The following is a 23,488-nucleotide window of genomic DNA, read 5'->3' as shown; positions in this document are numbered from 1 at the left end:
AAACACCTATATTCTAGTCATGTTCCTGTGATGCTGGGAAAGTTACCTTCCTTCCCCGGATTCCAGTTGCCTTGTCTTTGAAGATGAAGGTAGTTATATCCACTTTACAGGGTTTTTGTAAAGTAGAGAAAGGTAATAGTAATAACTATCCATACTGATGGCCTACTTTTTAGGGGAAGGAAAATCCATTCCTGTCTTTGCTTGCTGTAGTGTCTTTATTCAAGAAGAGGAAGTTCCAGCATTAAAAGTACTGTATTAGATACAGAGAAGGTTAAGCATAAGCTGAGAGCCCACACATATCGTATAAATTCTACTGTGTGGTGTTCTCTTATTCAAGACCTGCTGCCATAGATCAAACAGCCTTTCCAGCTCTCTGCCTTTGTGTTCCAATAAGCACGGGGTTTTTTTTTTTGCCATTTCTTGTTGACTGTACGATTGTTGTCTATGGCCATACCACCCCGAACGCGCCAGATCTTGTGTGATCTCGGAAGCTAAGCAGGGTCGGGCCTGGTTAGTACTTGGATGGGAGACTATACGATTGTGCTCTGGGCCAGAAAATGTGAAGATTTGGAATAACCTTTTGTATTGCTCAGTGGTGGTACCTATATAGTTTGTAGTCTATAAAATTTTATTTGAAAAACTTTCTACTGTGGAGATTTCTCAGTATGTAAAAAATAAGGACTGTTGTTCAGTTGAACCTTGAATAGTTCTTAAAATCAGGCCATTATTTCAAATGTTTTCCATTTGTTTTGTGTGTGTGGGCTATTTGAAGACAAAAAAGATGGCTTAATTGAAAGTTTTATAGATCTCCTTGCTATCAGCTTTAAAAAGTTTTTGAAGTTTAAAAATTTAAAAATACACACTTGTTGGTATTGAAGGTTATAAAAAGACATGTAAAGTTTGACTCCAAGCCTTCTCAAAATAGTATCAGTTTCCAGTTAATGATTTTCATACAGATTAGTTTTTAAGTAAAAATTTGTTTAATTGACATACATTGGCCATTTTCCTTGTCTTCATATAAACAAAATAAAGCCCACTATTATAGTTGCAGTGATATTCCAATATATGGATTTTAAATTTTTGTTTTAGATTTTTTTTCAATGAAACAAATTGATGAGTATATTATCCAGTCTCCTAAACATGATGCCAAGAGTTATTTTTACAACTTTAGTTTCATATTTTAGTAAATGAAAGGAACTACACATGTCCAGGGAGAGAGAAACATCTTCCTGAAGCTCTGACCTTATGTAAGACCTCACTACTTTCCTGGGAGGGAATACAAGATGGATAGGGTAAAGCTACAGAATGAGTAAGGTACAGAGTAAAACCAGCAGATGAAATAGAGGTCCATTTTCCAAGGCGATCTTCCTGGATCAGTATAGTCCAGCTTCCAGCACGTATAGATTAGACCTTGACGATGATCTCTGGAGATGGTGTAGGCTTCTTTCCCTGGCTGATCCCATCTGCCCCTGTTGGTAAAGAGTCTGCATGACTGGTAGTTGAAGCCAGAGAAACTCCAGAGGGTTTCTTTTCTCCTTTGACTGGAATTGTTAGGGGTGAGGACACCCCCAGTCTGAACCAAAAAGTCCCCTGGTCTGAGGAGGCAGATGAAGTTCTGTAAGGTGGATTGTGAGTTGAAGCTGGTGAGGGAGTTTCAGTATTAAGAGGCTCTGGGAGTGCTCCTTCCTGAAGGACTCTGCCTTCTTGTCCCACAGTACCAAAGCCAGGCATTGTATGAAGCGTAGATTCCACAGAGAAGGACTGACTGACCACCTGGCCGCTGTGCTGGGAACTGAGTCTCAGTGTAATGACTATGATGAGAAGTAATACCCATTGGTCGAGGTGTAGTCAGCCTGCTTCCTTGGTACCAGCTTGGTACCTTGGATTCCTTCAGGAAGGCTGTATGTTTCTTTAGTTCTTTATTCCCTTTTCTTAAGATTGATAGCTCTTTGGCCTGGTTGGCACTGTTTGCTGTGCCTCCTCAATGGCTACTTCTGACTTTGTGCTTATAAAAGGCAATGGACAAATCTGTTTCTGTTTGTCTGGAAATCTGTTGTCTATTGTCTGGAATCTGTTGTCTCGAAATCTGTTTGTCTGGAAACTCCACATTAAGACCTGTCTCAGAATACAAAAGGGCTGGTGATGTAGCTCAGTGCAAAGGTCTTGTGTTTAATTCCCGTAAGTTTTTGGAGGTTTCAGTCCATACTCAGCTGGTTCCAAGGCAGGATAGCATGGCTGAGGGGCAGCTGTTCATGGAGTCATGGCAGCTGCAAATGACAAGAGCGAAAGGGCAAAAGAACTTGTTTTGGATTTTTGAGACCGTTTTGCTGTGCATTTCAGGCTGGCTTTAGCCCACGGTAATCCTCTTGCCTTAGCTGTTCCTAGTGCTGACATCCAGGCCTGGGCCACTACATCTGGCAGTGGATTTGTAATTTTGTCTTGTTTTGTTTGAGAGGGTCTTATATGTAGTCCTGGCTGATCTTGAACTTGTGATCCTCCTGCCAGTTTCCCAAGTGTTGGGATTACAGATGCATGCCACCCTATTTAGTCTTGGATTTATAATGTTTTAAAAAATTGTTTCCTAAAGAAGAATCTAGAGGTTGTAGTTCTGTTTTGTTCTTTTTTTTTGGTATCAAAATCCCTTTAATATTTTAATTACACATGTGTCTTTAATATTGTATGATTATATCTGTACAATAAATTCTTTTTTTTTGTCTTTTTCCTTTTTACTGGTACCGGAGATCGAACTCATGACTGCCTGCTTGCAAGGCAGGCACTTAATGCCGCTGAGCTAAATCCCCAGCCCCAACTGTACAATAAATTCTTTGAAATACAATTACTTGATCAAAGATTATCAGTATTATAATACTAGTTAAATAAGCTGTATAAAGAGTTTGATTATCTCCCGTTCCTCTTACCCCAAGAAACAATGTTAGCAATTTGTTTTCTATTACCACATAGTCTTTTTTTCATAGGGGAATATGCAATCCTATAATGGGGTTTCCCCTATTTTTTTTGTAGTGGTAAAAATGGACTCTCCCTAGAAAACCACACTTCAGCTTCTATTGTTTGCTTTACATACTTACCATTGTTTTATCGACATGTTTCCAGATTAATGAATCTAACTTGTACTTTATTGTACCTAGATGTTGACAGGTGGTAATAAAAGTATATATGTTATTTTCTTTTCTCAAGTACTTTTAGAAAAATGCAGTCTCCCTTTTCTTCCCTTCTTTACTTCCTATTCCCTATGCCCCCTTTCTTTTCCCCCCATCTTCCCTCCCCATCTCTGTGATGCTAAGGATTGAACCAAGGGCCTTGCGTATGCTAAGCATGAACTCTACCACTGAGTTAGCTACACATATAACTCCTACAACTCCTACACAGTGGCTTTTTTTTTTTTGAGGCAGTGTCTTACCATATAGTTCAGGCAGGCCTTGCACTCACTATGTAGCCTAGGCTAGTTTGAACTCATGGCAATCCTCCTGCCTCAGCCTCTGGAGTGCTGAGATTACAGATAGGCACCACCATACCCAGCACCACTATACCCAGCTGCTACACAGATTTTAAGTAGATAGTCTAGTGATTTATCACAATATAGAAAGCACTTTTAGGTATGAGCCAGTTGTTTTCATAGAGAGAGTACTAGTTTATTTTCTAGCCATTGTCATATGCTCTCGATATTTAAACATGTTTAATGCTTTCTTTAAAATTTAAAGTTTATTAAAAATAACTTACACTTTTCAAAATTAAACCAGAAAAGGCTGGAGATAAAGCCTAGTGACAGAGCATGTACTTAACATGCATGCATGAAGCCCTGGTTCAATCCTCACTGCTTACAAAAATTAAACCCTTAAGTAAACAGTGACATATAGTAGCAAGATGGATTAAGGCTTTTCATGATCATTTTAAATCACTACACAAAATTCTTTGTGTATGTGTGTGTGTGTGTGTTCATTATTATTATTTTAGTTTTTTGAGACAGAGTCTCACTGCGTAGTTCAGGCTGATCTTGACCTTACTTTGTAGCCCAGGCTGGCTTCAAACTTCAGGGTGATCCTCCTGCCTCACCCTCCCAAATGCTGGGATTACACGTGTGTGTGAAGTCTGTTTTTAATAGCTATATTACTGATTTTTAAATTTTTGGTACGGGTGGTTAAGAAACACTTCTATATTAAAATTGATTCCAGTTTGACATTTTAAGCAATGTTTGAATAGAACATTATAAAGCTTTATATGCTTTTGTGATTATTTCTTTAGGTGAAAGTATACACATTAAAAAGTTTTAGGTTGCTAAATTAAAACTTTTTGTTTATTTGTTTTTATTTTTTGATACAGAATTTCAGACAGGGTCTTACTATGTAGCTGAGGCTGGCCTTGAACTCATGATCTACTTGCTTCCGCCTCCCACATCCTGAGATGACATGTATGTGCCACCATGTGTTACTGTTAAATTATACTTTTGAGAAGTAGGATCACTTTATATTTGTAAAAGAAATAGTTTTGTTGGTATTCGATGTTTTAATTTTGGTTGGCCTTGAATTCACTTTGTAGTCCAAATTGGCTTTGAAGTTAAGGCAGTCGTCCTGCCTCAGTCTTCTGAGGCTGGGATTATAAGCATGTACTGTTACATTCAGCTCTGCCATTTTTGAGGGATTAGAAAGAAAAAGATACCTGTTAATGTAACATACCTGTAATGTAATGTATTTGATTGCTAATGAGATGGAATGTATATAATAAATATTTAGTTATGACCTTTTCTATTATTCTATTACTTAACTCTTTAAGTCCTTTTTCCATTTTTTGGTTGATGGATTTATTTTTTAAATTTAATTTGGAGGAACTCTTTAGCAACTAAATATACTAATTGTCATTTATTGCAAATGTTTCTCCCAATTTGCAGTTTTATCCTCAGAGATTTGTTCATAAAACTTTTGGTCATGATGAAAGTTTTGTTGGACGTATTTACTTTTTAAATAGTTATTTTGTCCAATGTTTTTGCTGTGGCTTATGGCATTATACTTTGCATTTAAATCTGTTAGTCTCATTATATGCTGTGTGTTAGAGATCCACAGCTTTTTTAAAAATAGCTTTTTTTGGGTATACTACTTGCTGATTGAGTGTTTTGGGCTTAATTTGAAGTCATCCACATTTTATTTCCTTGTATCTATTTATGTTTGGTTACAGAAGATTCTTTTAAATTCTGTTCTTCCCTTTCCTATTATAGTCATTAGCCTCTGCAGGCACCTGGCCCAGCTATCAGATGGCATATGCAGCGCCAGTTTGAAAATATGTTGTTAATGATTATAGAGTCTTTGCAAGTTATTGTGAAACAGAAGATTGAATTTACCTTTTTTTTTTTTAATTTTAAGGAGGAAAAAAAAACAGAAAAAGAGTACAAGTAATACAGAATTAAAAAAAATAAACAGTAGGAAATCACTACTTAACACGTTACATGTTGTCATCTTAGAAATAGTTGTTCAAGTTACAAAATTAAAGCATACAAAGTGGACATTCAAACACTGAGACTGCAACCAGTTCTGTTCAATGATCCAACAAAAATTCAGTAATATGGTTATCTGTCTAATACACTTAAATATACATGCAGTTATATCCTTTAGAGCACTTTCTTTCCCTCTCTTTTTTACAATGACAATTATACATTTTGGGTTTTATTACTCCCACAGTTCTTATTACTTTGAATTTACCTTTTTTCCTAAAAGAGTAATTCACTCTGTTCTTGCTATGAATTAAATTGTTTTCTATCATTACCATATCATATTTTCTGAAAACTTTGACTAGCTGATTGAAAATCTGAAGCAACAGAAAAGGCAAGTATTAATATTTTGGAGAAAATTTGAAAGCTAACGTAAAGCCTGGTGTATAGTACTAGCATTCAAAAAATCACACGTTTCCTGTGGAATGGAGCCTTTCTTTGCTCCTGGAACATTAGGACTGCACCTTGCTTTACTAACAATTATAACATCGTTTCCAAAACAATCGGCATAATGGATAAGTTTTCACAGTGTAATTTGGGGGTAAGGTATTGATGAATGAGATTCAGATCACAAAAAATCTTTATTATTTATTGATGAAACTGGTGCTCTTTATTGCAAAATTTTAACAGTAGACAGTAAAGAAATTAGCCATTTAGCTGTAATTTTATTTTATTTTAGAAACCATTCTGTTTTTTCTCTTGTACTCTTACTCATGCTCTACTGTACTAGTTAGAATTTAAGTTTTAAAGTTGTTAACTGAGTAATATGCTTCATATTAATGAACTTAGGCTTACATGTTTAATAACTAAAGTTTCATTCTCTGTGTATACAATTATTATTAACTTTTACGGATGGATGGACATTAAAGTCATTAAAGTTTGTATGTGAAGTACATATTCATGATTAATTCCTTAGGATGCTTTATTCATTAGAGAAATTTTGAGTCAGAAGAATATGAACTTTCGTTTTTAAGCTTTCACTAGGAAGTTCAATATCGTCAGCAATATCTGTAATAGAAATAAGTGCCCAAGGTAAAAAGGTGAAAAATGAGAAAAGTTCAAATAATAAATTAGAAATCATTATTTGTTCGTTTTTGGTTTTTCTACCAGCAACAAATATTGATGATGTTCTTACAGTATGTCAGGTATTATTGTAGAGTCGGAGAATATTGGAAAACACAAATCAGCAATAACCCCCGTTGTCTGGGAATCTGCATTTTATTTATGTATGTGTTTCTGTGGTGGGAGTTTAGGATGCAACTCAGGGCTTTGTGCATGTTAGAACCTATATTTTAGACCTAAAAGGAAAAAGGAGGACAGGGGACCCCAAAGTTTAGGGAAGTGCTATAGTGTGTGTGTGTGTGTGTGTGTGTGTGTGTGTGTGTGTTGTAAGTATGGGGCAGTTGGGCATTGGATCAGCCTCAAACATGCTAGGCAAATGCTGTAGCCTGGAGCTTCTCAACCCTTTTGAAATTTTTATTTTGAGGTAGGATCATGCTAAGTTGCCCAGTCTGGCCTCTGGCCTTGAACTCGTGATCCTTCTTCCTCAGCCCCCTGAGTACTGTAGTTTGGGGTAACGGGTGTGTGCCACTGTGCCTGGCTAGCACTTCAGTTCTAAGCAGAGTGAGGAGGGAATGTCTCACTGAGCAAAGATCTGAAGGAAATGAGGGAGCGAGCTGTACAAGCCTTGTGGAAAGATAAGCTCAGATGGAAGGAGAGCAAGTGTACTGGCCTAGAGCTGGAGTATTTGTGGCCTTAGAACAGCCAGAAGGCTGAGTTTGACTGGAGAGTGGAATGAGGGAAGAGAGTAGAAGGTGAATTCAGAGATAAAAAGAGAGAAAGCAGAACAGATTCTATAAGGTTTCAAGACCTTAGTGGCCTTTCAGATCTGCATGAGATGAGAAGTTACTGAAGAATTTGTACCAGAAGAGCTAACACTTTAGCAGGATCACTGTGATTGCTGAGTATACAGACAGCATAAAAAGATAGAAGCAGGGAGACCAGTTCTAGGGTTGACCAGTGTTACCAGTCATGGGTTGGTTTTTTTTTGATTTAGAGGAAAAAAAGCAAAACAGAAAAAAAAAGGTAGAAATAATACAGAATTAAAAAAAAATAACAGTAAGAAATCACTAGTTGACAAATTACATATTGTTATCTTAGAAGTAGTTGTTCAAGGCTGGAGATTTAGCTCAGTGGCATAAGCACCTCCGTGGCAAGCGTGAGGTCCTGAGTTTGAACCCTGGTAACAAAAAACCAAACCAAAAAAACCAAAAAAACAAAAACCAGAAATAGTTGTTCAAATTATAAAATCAAAGCATAAAAGGTGGACAGACAAACAATTCAGTCATGGTTTTTCCAGAAAATAGAGAAGAGAGTTTAGAGAACTGGATTGTGTGATTGAGGGGACGGGTAGATTTGACGTTTGTATGGCAGGCTGGTAGGCTGCAGACTTAGGCAAGTTTTTGTGTTGCTTTTGTTTTGTTTGATTTTTGGTTTTTAAGACAGGGTCTTGCTATGTGATCCAGGCTGGCTTTGAGCTTGGCAGTTCAGTTGCCTCAGCCACCATTTTCCTGTCTCACTGTCCCAGAGTGCTTAGATTACAGGTGTGTGCCACCTCACCTAGCTCCCCTGTTACATTCTTTATTCCCCCCTGGTACTGGAGATTGAACCCAAAGCCATACTGAGTACATTGCCAGCTCTTTGTTTTTGTTGAAGCAGGGTTTTTAAGCTGCCCAGGCTGGGTTCATGTAAGTGACCCTTCTGCCTCAGCCTCTCAGAGCGTTTACAGGCATGTACTACTCTGTTTGGCCACTGTTGAACTGTTAAGGAGAAAAAAATCCCCTTCTTAAAACCTTAGCCTATGTGGTCTTAAAAGGCTTTCCATTGATTGGGCGAGGTTTATTTAATGCTATGAAAGTTAATATATCACTTTACTCTGTGTCTACTGATTGCTAATTACATCTAAATCTAGAGTGATGTTTTAACGAGCAAGTAGCTAAATCTAGAGTAGTATTTTAACGAACAAGTAGCCACTGTAGCTTAGCCAAGTTGACACACAAAATTAGCCATCACAACCAGACTGAGAGGAGCCCAAACTTTGGATTGAGGGTTTCAAAATAAAAATAGAAGCAATTCACGATGAAATATAAATGGTATCAATTTTGTCAAGTCAGTGTCATTTATAGCAGTAACATCTAACAAGAATTTAGCCAGAGGTGGTTTGGTTGGAAGATAAAAATATATGTCTGCTTGCCCTAATGAAACAGTTTATTCAGGAACTCAGATAGGGAACTCACAGTTGATGACTGCTTATCTGCCTAGACATGTTACTAACTGCTTTTCCATACTTTATCTGTATTAATCCTCTAAACAACTCTGTAAGCTAGGCCTAGTATGTCTTTTATATGTTAAGAAAATTAATGCAGAGCAAGGGAGTAAGGAAGACAGGATAGGGTTCAAACTTAGTCCCTGAGGTTCTTTTTTTAGTCTTCGTAGTTCTGATATATGTTACAGCTTCTTAAGAAACAATTTTTATGAGCTGACTATGTGTATTTTAGATGTAAACAAACTTTTCTAAATCTTAGGACTGTTATGTAATAGGAGTGCTATTTATGATATTATATGTGTAGCTTATGTGATCAAATATCTTCTCTTTAGAGAGGCCTTTTCTGACCACCCAGTCTAAAATAGCTTCGTACTTTTCACTCTGTTCTCTCATCCTGATTTATTTTTTCTTCACTGTCTCAAATTATATTCCATGTTTACTCTTCCTCTACTGTTTGTTGTCATTTTTCCCTTAGCAAAACCGAATTCCATGAGAAAAAGGTCATGTCTTCCTGTTTACTGCTTGGTAAACATACCGGTTTCTGCAATAGTTCCTGCCAGGTACTATATACTCAGAACTTTTTTATTGAATAGGGAACAGGCGTAAGGAACTGGAGCAAGAAGGAAAGACTTTCTCCAAGCTTGCTTAGGGATCTTAGAGTATAGCATTTCTTGCTTCTATAAGCATGACTTCTTTAGACTTAGTTCTCTAATTCAAATACTTGATTCCCAGTATTTTTTAAGTTGAAAGATTATCTTGGAAAAATTTTAATTTTGCTTTTAAAATCAGCTTATAATTTTTCTTTTGCTTTAAAATACATTTTCTGACTGTAAAAATAATACATTATATGTATTACAGAATGTTGAGGTAAAAATGGAAAGAAAAGTAATCCTCAATTAAGGAAGTACCATTCTTAATATTTTTAAATTTGTGTGTGTGTAGTTCAGGCTGGCCTTGAATGCAGGCGGGCCTCAATCTTGAACTTGCAGCACTCCTCCTTAGCCTCTTTAGTGCTGGGATACAGGCATTTGCCACCATGCCTGGTCATTTTTAATATTTTGATATATATTTTAGTTTTAAATCTATACATGTTTTATGTAATTGGAAGTACTTTGTATGTTAGTTTTATATGCTTGATTTTACTTTTTATGCTTTGTGTACTTAGGATAATTTTTCCTTTAATTTCTTTTGAAATTAAAGGAATTTTGAAATGACTATACTATCTTTCATAAACATCCCATAATTTGTTATTTCTCTGGATGATTAGAATCCTTATTTTGAATTACTAAAAATGTCATCATCTTTGTACATAAATTTTTGCTTTCATTTTGAATTTAGTATACATTTCTAAGAGAGCTCTACTATAGTAGATCATCAAATGGTAACTTTAAGTAAAAATTTTTATTACAATAAAAGACATGGCTGTGAATTACTCATACAATACTCCCTCCTCACTTTGAACCCACTGTTACCACCAAGTCCTCTTCATGATTTTAGTTGTACCATCATGGCTGCCTTGATGTTCTTGATGAAAAAATTTACTTTTTATGGTCATTTTAAATTTGGAGAAGAATCAGAAGTTGCATGGTGCCAGATCCAGTGAATAAGGTAGATGAGGATACACTGTAGTATTTTCTGTTTAATGGCATGCAGCAGTAGCATTCACCATACTTTTGATCATATCTCATAAAGACACTCAGGAGAGAGGGCTTCTAGAACTACTTCAGAAAGTGGCAAGAATGATGAGATAGCTGTGTTCAAAGCAAGGGGTAGTATTTTGTGGGGGATTAATGGCGATGTCTTTTACTATAACATATTTTAAAAAATTTAAACATTTAGCATATATCTTGTGTACTCCATGTGTGTATCTTGTCACATTGGTTTTTAGAGTTTACCTCTCATTACACCCTCACTAGGATTAAACATTATTGAGAAGTTTTAGCAAGCCTGTGGCTCTGTATGTTTGTATGAGCATATTTTAAGTTGATAAACCTCATTACAAGTGGCAGCTCTTCACTCTGAGCAAGCTGAATATATGGTGAGTCAGTTAAAGCATGCCTTACTAAAAGGAGATTTAACAACTGGATGTGCTTGGCCAGGAAAAAATTCCAGAGATATTTTCAAATGCATGGCTATGCTAGTGCCAGCCCATAATGTCCTTCAGTCTGGGCAACGTGTGGAGTTGAGCATCGAGACCATTAAGTTAGGATGGGGTTAGTTGCAAAATATTTAACAAAATATAGAATCACTGGCACATCTTGTACATATTTATTGAGGACCTGCTATGTCCCATGTACTATACATTATACACTATACTATGCTCCAGTCATGCAAAGATCTTCATGGACAGATTACATGTAAACACTTGCAACCTAATATGAGGAAAATTCTTTTTTTTGTACAGGGATTGAACTCACAACCTCGTCCATGCCAGGCAGGTGCTTATACCGCTGAGCTAAATCCCTGGCCGTAGGAAATCAGAATCATTTATTGGAGTACACAAAGTCTCTTATGTTATGTTTGCTTCTTATTTACTAAACTTGTAATAAAAGGTAAATTTAAAGTCCTTCATCTTTAAGGCAACAGGAAATAAAAATTAAAGGTTGAAGTAATGGTAGTGTTGTGATCTAAGGAATTAAGCCGCTATCGTACAATTAATTTTAAGGAAAAAGCTTTTGCCAAAACATACATTGCCAGGAGGATCCTGTAGAATTCTCAGGAAAGACCTTAACACATATCTCTCGGTATTGCTGGCTAGCAGGAAAGGCTTGGGGATGACACATGAACCTATAGTGTCCTCAGGCAGTATTGGTTTGAGATATTTATGATGGTTATCTGACAGCAGTGATTAAAAAAAGAGGGAGGATGACATGTTTATTTTTACATATATTATACCATAATTGAAGAATTGGATATTAATTAATATGAGTAAGAGATTGGAAGATTGCCTTTTATCTCTCTGAGGTAGTCTCAGGCCTATAGAACAGTTGCAAATACAATACAAAGAACGATTCTTTTCCTCTAAAACTTGAAAGTAAAGCTGACTGAATGTTGACACTGTGATATTTTAGCATCTACTTTCTGTAATGGTGGATGAATCTCTATATATAAACATAATGTAAGAGTCTGATCTTTACCTAACATTGATATATTACTACCATCTAATCCTCGGTTCAGAGAGGTACATTGTCTTTAATTGTCATACCTCTTTCAGTCTGGAACAGTTTCTCAGTCTTTTTGAATTTTTGTGTCTTACACTTTAAGGTCAGTTGTTTTGTAGTACATATGTTAACTTACATTTATCTGTTGCTTCATTATGACTAAATTTAGGTTAAACATTTTTGATAGAAGTACAGAAGTGATAGCAGTGTTCTCTGTGCCATCCTCTAGGATTTATGTCAATATGAATAGAGATTACTTGATATGGTGTAATTAATAAGCCTTCTTTACTATAAAGCTATCTTTTTCTTCCCTTTGTAATTATTTTGTGAGGAGCAACTTTGAAAGTATATAAATGTCTATTTTCTTCAGAATTTCAAAGTTTTATTTATTTTGTCAATAAAGACTGCTTCTTGTTTTATCTGTAGGTTATAGCCTGTTATTATCACTACTCATTTTTATTATCAGATTTTTCCGTTTAGCAGTGCCTGTTTTATTGTTCTGTATCCTTTTGATGTGTCTTCATAATTGTTTAACTGCTTTTTACACTCTGTGGCAACATGTTCAGGCTCATCTTGTATTTTCCCATCCTCAACCCTGGAACCAGCCATATTTCTTCAAGGAACTTTGGATAATCAACTCCTTTCTCTAGCAGTAAGGAACCCATATACCCAATTCACTTGTTTACTTCTAGGATTCATAGTATGTAGTTTCAGAATTACTCATATTACTAAAAAATAAATATGGTAATTGTACTTAATATTTCCTTATAGTTAAGAAAACGTTTTGGTGTGTGTCTGTATAGGTCAGCTACTGAGTTGGCATCATATATGTTAGTATTTTTGCTCCCAGCATTAATTGTGATTGTGCTAGACACTTAAAACATCTTTAAGAACATTTGTTTCTGCCAATAGTCCATTTTTGCTTTTCCTATTCATTATTCATTTTATTTTTTGAGTGTATAAAGCATTTAACATAATTCAGAGACTAAAAACAACAGAAAAAGTATGCTTAGTTAGAGCAGTGTACTTCTCATCCTTTCTGCCTTCTCATTCCCTGTTCCTTCCATCCTGGTCTTAGTGGATAATCTCAGTTTTTCAGCTTTATCCAGTTGGGTTTCTTTGTGCACTAATGAACAGATATATGTATGTATATGTATATTTTATTGCTTTGGCTTCTTAACACGAAAGGAATTGTACGGTATACATACTCGTTTGCACTTTGCTTTTCCCTCTAAAAGTATGTCTTGAAAATTACTGTCAATCCACCGAAGCCTTCCTCTTTTTTTGCTTTACTACCATGTAATACTCCATTACATTCATATGGTATACTCAATCCCTTATTTGTGTAGATTGTTTTCATCTTTTTGAAGTTACAGACAGCTCTCCTTTAAATAACTATACATATGTATTTTCATATTATTATTGAATTAAAGTATCTTCAATGACAATTCCTAGAATTAGGATTGCTAGTTCAAAAGACATACATAATTCCTTTCTGTTAAATATTGCCAAAGTTTCCTCCAAAAGGGTTGTACACATTTGCCTTCCTACCAGAAATAGATGAGAGTGCCTACAAAATTTGTTGTTATATTTCTGAATATTTGTCAATAAGTTAGATGACAAATATGTAGCTTTAATTTTGATTTCTTTAATTATGAACCTTAAGATCATTTTCTGTCTAATGGATCATGGTTTTCTTTTGAGGTAGGCACTGGGGATTGAAGCTAGGGCTTTCCTACTGAGCTACATTTCCAACGCTTTTTAAATTTTTATTTTGAGAAAAGTCTTGCTGAGCAACTAAGTTCTCCATAGTGGGCTTGAACTTTTGATCTTTCTGCCTCAGCCTTTCCAGTGTGTTAGGATTACAGGCCTGCACCACCATGCCTGGTTCGTTTTTATTATTAAAAACATCTGTTCAAGTTTTTCCCCTATTTTTCTGTTGGGATTTTTTAAAACCCAAATTTTTAAGGGATATCAGGCCTTATATTTTTGACATATGTTATAAACATTTTTTCTACTTTGTCAGTTGATTTGATTTATAACTTTAAAAGTGGTATGTAAAAGTTTAAAAGTTTTATGTAGCCAGATACTCTGTCCTTTTTTTGTTGCCTTACCTTAATTTTTTTTTCTTTTTCTCTTTGGTGCTGAGTACTGAACCTAGGTCTCATGCTTGCTAGGCAAGTGCTCTGTCACTGAGTGAAATCCCCACTTCTGTTATTTGCTAGCATCAGGATTTTGAGTCAGTTAAATAATCTTTCCCTATGCCCAAGTTTTAAAGGAATTTACTTACAATTTTTCTAGTGCTTATAGTTTCATTCTTTAAATTTCTGATCTGTTTGGAGTTTTTATGTATATCTATTTGTGAAATATGGATCTAATTTTTTTCTCTTTCAAATTGCTAACCAGTTGTCACTACCTCTTGAAAGTTCACCAATCATTTGAGATGGTACCATTAACGTGTGCTATATTTTTCTATGTACCTGGGCCTGTTTCTGGACTTTGTAGTCTGTGAGACAGAACTGGGCAATAACTTGCAGGGTAAATCCAGCCTGACAGTGTCAGTGGAGCACAGCCACTGTCTGAGGTTGCTTTCATGATGCAGAAGAGGAGTTGAGTTGTTGTGACAGAGATGGAGGCACACAAAGGTTAAAATATTCACTGCCTGGTCCTTTCAGGAAAAGGTTGTTATAAACATTTTTTCTACTGTGTCAGTAGACTAATTCAGATGCATGCAGTACCTCATTTTTATTTAGAGAGGCTTATGTATTTTAATATCTGATAAGACTACTCTGTTGTAGCTTTGTGTTTTCTACTTTTTAAAAAACTGACTTTTGTTACAAAGTTATTTTTCTATTTGAACTTCAATATCAATTTGTCTAGCTCCATAAAGAACCACTTTATGTGATTATTGGAAGAATGTTAAACTTACAAATTTTGGGAAGAAGTGTCATCTTTGTAATATTGAGTTGTCTTTTCCAGTGAGTTATGAAATAGAGAACTTATCAAAGAATTAGTCCACAAAAATGCCTCTGGCCACCATGATTTCACACATTTCTGCCAAGACTTCAAAGAGTATATAGACCAAAAGAACCATAAGTTGCTCCATTGTATTGATTTTAGAAGAAATGTTCTTCTTTTTGTGGGAATTACCTCTAATTTTATTGTGTTTTTTTTTGGTCTTTTTATCGGTACCAGGGATTGAACTCACGACTGCCTGCTTGCTTGCAAGGCAGGCGCTTATGCCGCTGAGCTAAATCCCCAGCCCCAATTTTATTGTGTTTTGATCAGAGAGAATTATTTTCTAATTTTTGTCCTTTATAGTACTAACTTCTTTGTTATTATATAATCAAAAGCAGGTTTGAAAAGCAGATTTTAGTCTTTCAATAGGCTATATAAAGTTAAATAACTATTTCTAAGGTTAACTCACTTTGTCAATTAATGTTTAGTCTTCTGAATTTTCTTTGTTGTTGTTGTTATTGTTATTCTCTTGATATGTCCTGTACTGAGAATAGTATGTGTAGTATATTTTCAGCCTTTCTCTCATTTCTTAAGTGAAGATTGTTTGCATTATGACAGTTTTTGGAAGTGTTGACAGTTTGAGGTAGTTTGTAAGACTCCTAGTTTACCTAGCACTGGGGATTCTAAGACAGGCGGATGGGGGGATCACTGTGAGTTCTAAGCCAGCCTGGGCTACATAATAAGTTCAAGGTCAGCCTAGAATACAAAGCCAGACCCTGTCTCAAAACAACAAAAACAAAATCAATTCAAATACCAAGGCTGTTCAAAAAAAAAAAAAAAAAAAAATCAAGCCAGACCACAACAAACCAAAACAAACTGAAAAACAGAAAAGACAAGACTCCTAGTTTCTTTACTGGGTGATGTGGGGAAAGCAGATTGTGGGAAATACAGCTTTGTGTCCTTTACTTTTACTTGGCATTGGGAATTGAATCCAGGGTCTTGTGTGTGCTAGGCAAGCACTGTACCACTGAGCTACATTCTTGGCTCTGCAAAAGTTTTTGTTATTGAGAGAGAGAGAGAGAGAGAGAGACAGACAGACAGACGGACAGACAGACAGACAGACAGACACACACATACACACAGACACAGACACACACACACTTCCTAAATTGCCCTGGCTGCCTGGAAACTTGGGATCTTCCTTCCTCAGTCTTCTGAGTAGCTGAGATTGCAGGTGTGTGAGATCTTTTACCTGGTCCTGAATGTTTTTAGGATTTTTTTTCTCTTTTAGGTTGCTAAAATCCTTTGCCTGCCATTTCTTTTTTCTTTAGTTGTATAGTTTTCAAAATACTACTTTTTCTTTTTTTTTTTCCTGTGGTAGGGGGAGGTTATTGGGGATTGCAACCAGGGTCATCATACTGAGCTGTATCTCACTAAATTGCTTAGACCGGGCCGGAACTTGTGATTCTCTTGTTTCAGCCTGCTATAGTGCTGGAATTACAGGTTAGTGCTAACATGCTTGGTTGGTTGATAGGTCTTTTTGAAATGGGACTGTGTGGGGACTGTGTGTGTGTGTGTGTGTGTGTGTGTGTGTGTGTGTGTATGTGTGTATTTTTTGAGATAAGATCTCACTAAATAGTTCAAGCTGGCCTTGAACTCATAATGTAGCCTAGATTGGCCAGGACCTCAAAATGATCCTTTTTGCCTTAGTGTCTGTCCTGAGTGCTGGGATGATAGGTGTGTGCATGTCCAGCTTTGAAGTATGACCTTTATCATACTGGGAAACTTGACATTTTTAAATTATGAGTAAGTTTTCAGTATTTTCAGATGTTAAGCCACTACCAGTTTGTTTACATATAGCTTTGTAGTAAGTTTTAAGATTAGTTTTGATTGCAAAGCTCTTTGAAACCCTTTTTTCTTGTTTTTCAGGTTATGGTAGTTTGGCTATTCAGAGTTCCTTGAAATTTATATATATTACTGTTACATTTTTGTCTTTTTAAAAAACTTGTCTTGTTTTTTGTTAGGATGGATTTTTTTTTTTTTTTTTTTTTTTGTACCGGGAATCGAACTCACGCCTGCGCGCTTGCTTGCAAGACAGGCAATTATGCTGCTGAGCTAAATCCCCAGCCCCGGATGTTTTTCTTTCTGTAGAAATACTTAGGATTTTGACAGGGATTGCATTAAATCTGTGGATTTAATGTTGGGGGGAGTATTGACAGCTTAAGTCTTGTAATCTATGGCCATGGAATGTCTTACTATGTATTTCCTTAATTTCTTTCAATAATATTTTGTACTTTTGAGTTAAAATTAACATTATATATTTTTGTCATTTATTTTTTCACTGCTTCATAAACTCAAGTTTCCAGCTGGTGTCATTTTCCATCTGACAACTTTTAACATTTCTTCTAGTGGAGCTCTGGGAATTAGGTTCAAGTAGAGTCCAGGAAGTCAACTGAATGAAGCATATCAGGAAGGAGGAAGTACTGAACTTTGTTCATAGGTCAAGAAATATGAGGAATGTGAATGGACCTTTTAGACTTAATAACTTGTAGTATGATACCTGTTCTGGTGAAAAGATTAATCAAAGGAAATCAAGCAGTCTAGTCATCTTTTTATTATATGCACATTCTTTTGGATTTTTTGCATATCTAGGAACCTGATGAGATAATAATAGACATCAAGTTTTATTGTCATGTTGTGTTTTATGCTTTTACTACCTGTTTTGGTTAAAGCAAGTTACAGTTTAAAGTAAACTGTAGCCATTAACAATGAAAATGTGGGTCTACAGTGGCTTAAAACAATATGCCTAACACATGGAAAAAGCAGTTACAGAAAAGCGTATTTTAAACAATTTTCATTTATGTATGTATGCAGCTTTCAGTCTTTGTACCAAAGTCATGTAGTGTTTAGATCAGGGTAGAAGTATTTTTTTTTTTCTTTTAAATAAAATTTTTGTCATTTGGGCATGACGGTGCATGCCTATAATCCTAGCACTCTGTGTGACTAAGACAAGAGAATCTCAGGCTGGAGCCCAGCCTGAAATAATTTAGTAAGACCATATCTTAAAATAAAAACAAAAAACGAACTTGGGATATAGCTCAGTGTGAAGGCCCCAGTATGGGAAAGGGGACTAGAGAAACATGAAGAAATGTTGGCTTGTGCTTTAAATTAACTTTCACACATATGAACAGACCTTGCATTATGAACATTTGAAGATGCGAACAAATCGTGGAAGTAGCTCGTGTGTCTCCCGGACTTGTCACAGTTGTGCAGCTGTGTGTTTACTGTACAGTGTGATAGTGCATGGCAGTGCAGTGCTCAGTAAGGGTCCAAGGTGTCCGGAAGCAAGAGGAAGGCAGAGGTGATGAGGAGGGGACGGCTAAAAGCTCAGCACAGGAACCGTGGAATCAAAAGTGAAAATAATTGAGAAAAGGGAATGAGGCAAAAAGATGGTAGACATTGCTTGTTCTTATAACATGAGTTGCTCAACCATTGGCATGATTCTAAAGAGCAAGAACAAGATCATGGAGCATGTGAGGTTTTTTGTGCTTTATGTTGTTTGTTTACGTCAGAGGTGTATAAGACTTTGTTGGATTATGAACAAACCTGAATTATGAAGGTTCTCCTGGATTGGAATTTGTTTGTAAATCCAGGGGATTTACTGTGTAAATCTTATGTCCATTTTTTAAAAATAGACTGTTTGTAATGGATTTTCCTTAACTGAGTTTCTTTTTTGTTTAAATTTGATTCTTTTAAACCAATGGAGATGTAATTTGTATATTCAAAAGTTAATGTTTTATGTATGCAGTGCAATGATGACTCATTGTCATATACCAAATTTAGGACATTTCTGTTGCCTTAATAATGTAGGTTATCTTTTCACTCCCTTATTAATGCTTTCAGTGAATAGAAATTATTTTAATTTAGTTTAAATTATCAAATTTATCTTAATGGTTAGTAGTTCTTGTGTACTATTTAAGAAGACTGTTCAAGGTCATGAATAGTTTAATGAGTCTTCTAATAGCTTTATATTTTACCATTTCCATTTAGATTTCTGCTCTAGGTAGAATAGATTATGTGATGTGATATACATATATATATGTGGGGGGGGAGAGCAAGAGGGAGAACGTGTGTGCATGCAAGAGAGCGAGCGAGTGAGAGAGAATATAAAGACCTGTCTTTTCCCACTGCTGTTTGTTTCCCACTGTTTGTTGTTTAATCAGGTAAAATTATGTGTATCTGTGTTCGGATGCTGTTATTTTTTGCTGATCAGTTTTGTCTACATTTATGACTGTATAACTGCTTAGTGACTAGCTACAGAATGGTTCTTTTTGTGTCATGCTGTAGATTCTGAAAATTTTTTAAAAAAATTTTTATTGGTACCAGCAGTCAAACTCATGACTGCACGCTTGCAAGGCAGGTGCTTATGCCACTGAGCTAAATCCCCAGCCCCTAGATTCTCAATTTTTTCTTGGAGTCATTGGCATTTTATTAGTACTGTTGAATTCATCATCTCTTAACTGTTTAAGCTTGTGGTAATTTTTAATTTCTCAGTTTTGTTTTATTTTTTAAAGACAGGTCCTCGCTTTGTGAGTTCAGGCTGGTTTTGAACTCACTATTTAATCCAGACTAATCTTGAACTTGTGGCAATCCTTCTGCGTCGGCCTCTTGAGTGCTGGGATTTCAGATGTGAACCACCATGTCTGGTTCTTAGTTTTTATTAAATAATATGACTTAACAGGTACTTAGTAGTAGCTGCTGCTATTATAAATATTGCATTATATGCACTGTAATTAATGTCTTATATTTATATTGAATCTTAGGTGAATTATATTTGAATATATTTGAATTTTAGATGAATCTCCCAAGATATGCACAATAATAAAAAAAAGATTGTGATTTGATATGGTGTTTCTCTAGCTTTGGCCGATATCAGTGATAAATGCTTTCACTATTCCTTTTAAGGTGGTTTAAAAGAGAAGCAGAAGTATGATTTTTTTCCTTCCTTTTTGAAACAGGATCTCTCTCTCTAGTTCAGGTTGGCCTCAAACTCACAGCAGTTCTCTTGCCTCAGCTCCTGAATGTGGAGATTACAGGCTTGTGTCACCATGCCCCGTTTGAAAATGTTCTTTCTCTTATTAAAATTATTTTCCCCTCTAAGCAATGTTATGGCTATAGGTGCTTTGCATATGCTATTTCTGCTCTAAAAACATAGCAGTATCATTTCTGTTTTATAAAAAGAAAAAGAAGCTAAGAGAGCAGTCCAGTAAATTACCCAGAGTCACAGAATTTTTAATTGGCAGGGCTCAAGATTTGTACTAGGGATGCCCAGCCTAAACATTTTTTAAGCAGACTTCCTCTGTGGTACCATTCTTCATGACCAGGTATCTCTTGGCCATTTTTTTATGAACTACTTTCAAGATAACCCCCTTCCCCAAGCTTCTTTTCATAATATAGAAAGTTCTGGAAGTTTTGCTTTTAATGCTATTATCCAAGTGTGAAGTGTAAAGGAAGCATATTATATGCACATTCTGCCCTGTCTGCTTTCTCAGGGGAGACTGTAGCACATTCTTATCTCTGTCCTCCTTTTGGAACTTTTGACATTCAAATAATTAATGAGCTTTGCTTCTTTTATGTAGGTAATCCAATACTTCAAGGAGAAAACGGTGTCTGCCTATCTGAAAGCAGACTTTTTTCTTGCCATGTTTTGTGAGGAGCAGAAATGGTGTTGGATATTTTTCTTCCCCTACATTTTTAATCCTTGCTTATTGTTAACAATCTGGAAGATAAGAGAAAGGAGTAAGGAGAAACAAAGTTAGTAATTTTGGCTCTGTAATTAATAGGAAGAGTATAGCTGTAGCTGACATTATCAACAAATACTTATTTTACTTTTTTTTTTTTTGTCAATAATGTTTTAAGAATTATCCTAAGTGCTAAGGCAGTAGATGAGTAAATCAGCCAAGCATCTTGGTTAAATTGACTAATGGAGCCAGCGTAGAATGCCAGGGTTAGCTTTTGAAATCTCACTCTTATTACTGAGGTTCCTTTGCCTTTAACCTCAGTTTTATGGTTGTGAAGACATAGGTGCATAATGTCAAATGACTTGTAGTGCATCCATTGCTGGAACTTTGAGTAACTGGTTCCATGTATACCTGGGGTCTTGGGTGAACTTCCACCTTTTAAAGTTTGAATTGAGCAGTCACTTTCCCTCATTATTAAAAAGATATATGTCACGGACTTGGCATGTAGCTGTGTAATGGAGTACTTGGGTAGCATGTGTGAGGCCCAGTGTTCAATCCTCAGAAAACTGAGAGAGATATGTCTACTTTAAGGAAAATTTATATAGAATTCATCCACAGAAAGAAAATGAAAATAATAATGAAACAATTAAGCCAGGTAATCCCAGCACTCAGGACGCAGAGACAAGAGGATCACCACAAGTTGAAGGCCAGTCTGGACTACAGAGCAAGATCTTGTCTCAAAGAAAAACAAAAAAAACCCAAAAAACCCCCAAACAAAGCCCACTTTTATTTGTAAAAGTGAGTGCATACAGACCTGCTTTTATCCATTTATAGTTTCAGTAATTTTAAATGTTTCTCTGAGTTTAAACTGTTGAGCACAGCCTTTATAAATTTTTTATATACAGGCAGTTTTCCCACAGCACCCATAGATTTAACCAACCTCTGATTGAAAATACATCTGTAAGGAGAACAGATATAGACCTTTTCTCTTATCGTTTTCCCCTAAACAAGGTAGTATAGCATGATAGCGCTTTACATAGCATTTATGTTGTATTAAGTGTTAGAAGTCTAGACGTGATATTAATAAAGTAGAGGATGACAGTAGGTTATATGCAAATGCTCTGTCATTTTGTATAGTTAGGGACTTGAGCATCCTAAGGTTTTGGTATCTGAGACTGATCCCTTGTGAGTCCTGAGGGTATTTGCATACTGTTTGTTCTTTACCTATTTCACATATTTTACAAATATACTTTCTTAAATATATAAGAGAACTATATTAATTCATGAATGAAAAAAATCAGTGGTGCTGGCTGGTATACGTTATTGTAAAAATAAATATGGAAACAAAACCCGTATGAAATTGTTACTTTGCCCAGAAAACAGAAAGGGAGGGGATTCTGTTTTGTTGAAAACAGACATTTGGAAATGTTAGAGATGTGAAAATACCTTTTGATAGAAGAACTGAAAGCTAAGAAGGCAATAACTTCTGCACTGTAGGATTCATTGTATTTTGATACATTAACCAGCGCTTTTTAGGTGTTCCCAAAGTACGAAATAAAATTTACATCTAGACAAGCACATGCATTTATTTGTTTGTAATTTATTTTTATGCATTTATGTTATATATATATTGATTTTAAAAAATTGCATTTTTTAAATTGTAAGGTATTTTAAGAAACATCTACTTTAAAAAGTTAAAATGCATTTTAGAACTGGTGAAATAGACATGCTGGGTTCTATTTTCTATTTCCATTTATTCTATTTTAACAAACAGCTGTAAATCCTTAAGTTTAATATCTTGAACTATAATTAACTGCAAGCTTTAAGTTTAAAAACATGGAGTATAAATTTGAAAATACGAATCCTCCTCCTTTACAAAAAGAATCAGTGTGGGTGAATTTTAGATGTAAATGGACAAAGTAAAATAAAATCTTTTGTTTTTTGAGACAGGGTCTTGCATTGTAGGTCAGGCTGGCATCACTTACTGTGTAGCTCAGGATGGCCTTAAACTTGGGTGATCCTCCTGTCTCTGCTTCCCACATATTGGAACTGTAGATGTGTGCTACCATACCCAGCAAACTACAATTAAATCTTAATGTTATTACATGGGAGTACAACTTTATGATCTTAGGAGAAAAAAATCTTGAACAAGACACAGAAAGCATAAATAATAAAGGAAACATTTGATAAACTTGATTAAAATTATTAATTCTGGCCAAATGTGATAGCACATGCTTATAATCCCAGCTACTCTGGATGCTGAGGTAGGAGAATCACAATTTCAAGGCCAGCCTGGGTAATTTAGTGAGATCCTGTTTCAAAATAAATGAGGACTAGAATGTACCTCAGTGTTACATTGTTTGTGTAGCGTGTAGAGGCCGTGGGTTCAAGTATCAGTAACACAAAAACAAATCAGAAACAAAAAAACACTCACTTTTGTTTATCCCAAGGTACATTAAGGTAATGAAAAGGTAAGCCACAGGTTGCAAGAAGACCTTTGAAATAAATATTTCAAAAAGAACCCTGTTCTAGAATATATAAAAGAATCTCTCAATTTTTAAAAATATTTAAAAGAATTTTTAATATATGTTTTCAGTTCATGCAGTCTTTAAATCATCTTGGGGAGTGGTTACATATACATACTACAGCTTATTTCTTTTTTTTTTTTTTTTTTTTTTTATCCCATTCCCCTTCCATCCCCTCTCTCTCTCCTTCAGTTCCTGTATCCTATTTTTCATTCTAATTGATATTACTAATCTTAGTTCATTTAATGGCATATAATGTTTATGTTAATTGATGTTATTAG

General features: G+C 35.5%; 1 protein-coding gene across 10 annotated transcripts in view; it reads left to right on the top strand.

The window, feature by feature from the left end:
* Fbxw11 (F-box and WD repeat domain containing 11) overlaps positions 1-23,488 on the top strand; it is a 140,925-nt gene that overhangs the window by 52,331 nt on the left and 65,106 nt on the right. Inside the window, exon 2 of one of the 10 annotated variants that reach the window (XM_063230783.1) lies at positions 4,339-4,426. The exons of the other annotated variants lie outside the window; for them this stretch is intronic. The gene's annotated coding sequence lies outside the window, so the exon portion shown is untranslated. The remainder of the gene's footprint in view (positions 1-4,338; positions 4,427-23,488) is intronic. 10 annotated transcript variants of the gene reach the window in all.

Source organism: Cavia porcellus, unplaced genomic scaffold, assembly GCF_034190915.1.
Source record: "Cavia porcellus strain 051 isolate PalLab524CR breed Dunkin Hartley unplaced genomic scaffold, mCavPor4.1 scaffold_19, whole genome shotgun sequence".
In the NCBI taxonomy this organism is placed as follows: domain Eukaryota; kingdom Metazoa; phylum Chordata; class Mammalia; order Rodentia; family Caviidae; genus Cavia; species Cavia porcellus.
The sequence above is the reverse complement of the archived record's forward strand: the minus strand, read 5'-3'. Positions and strand labels throughout refer to the sequence as shown.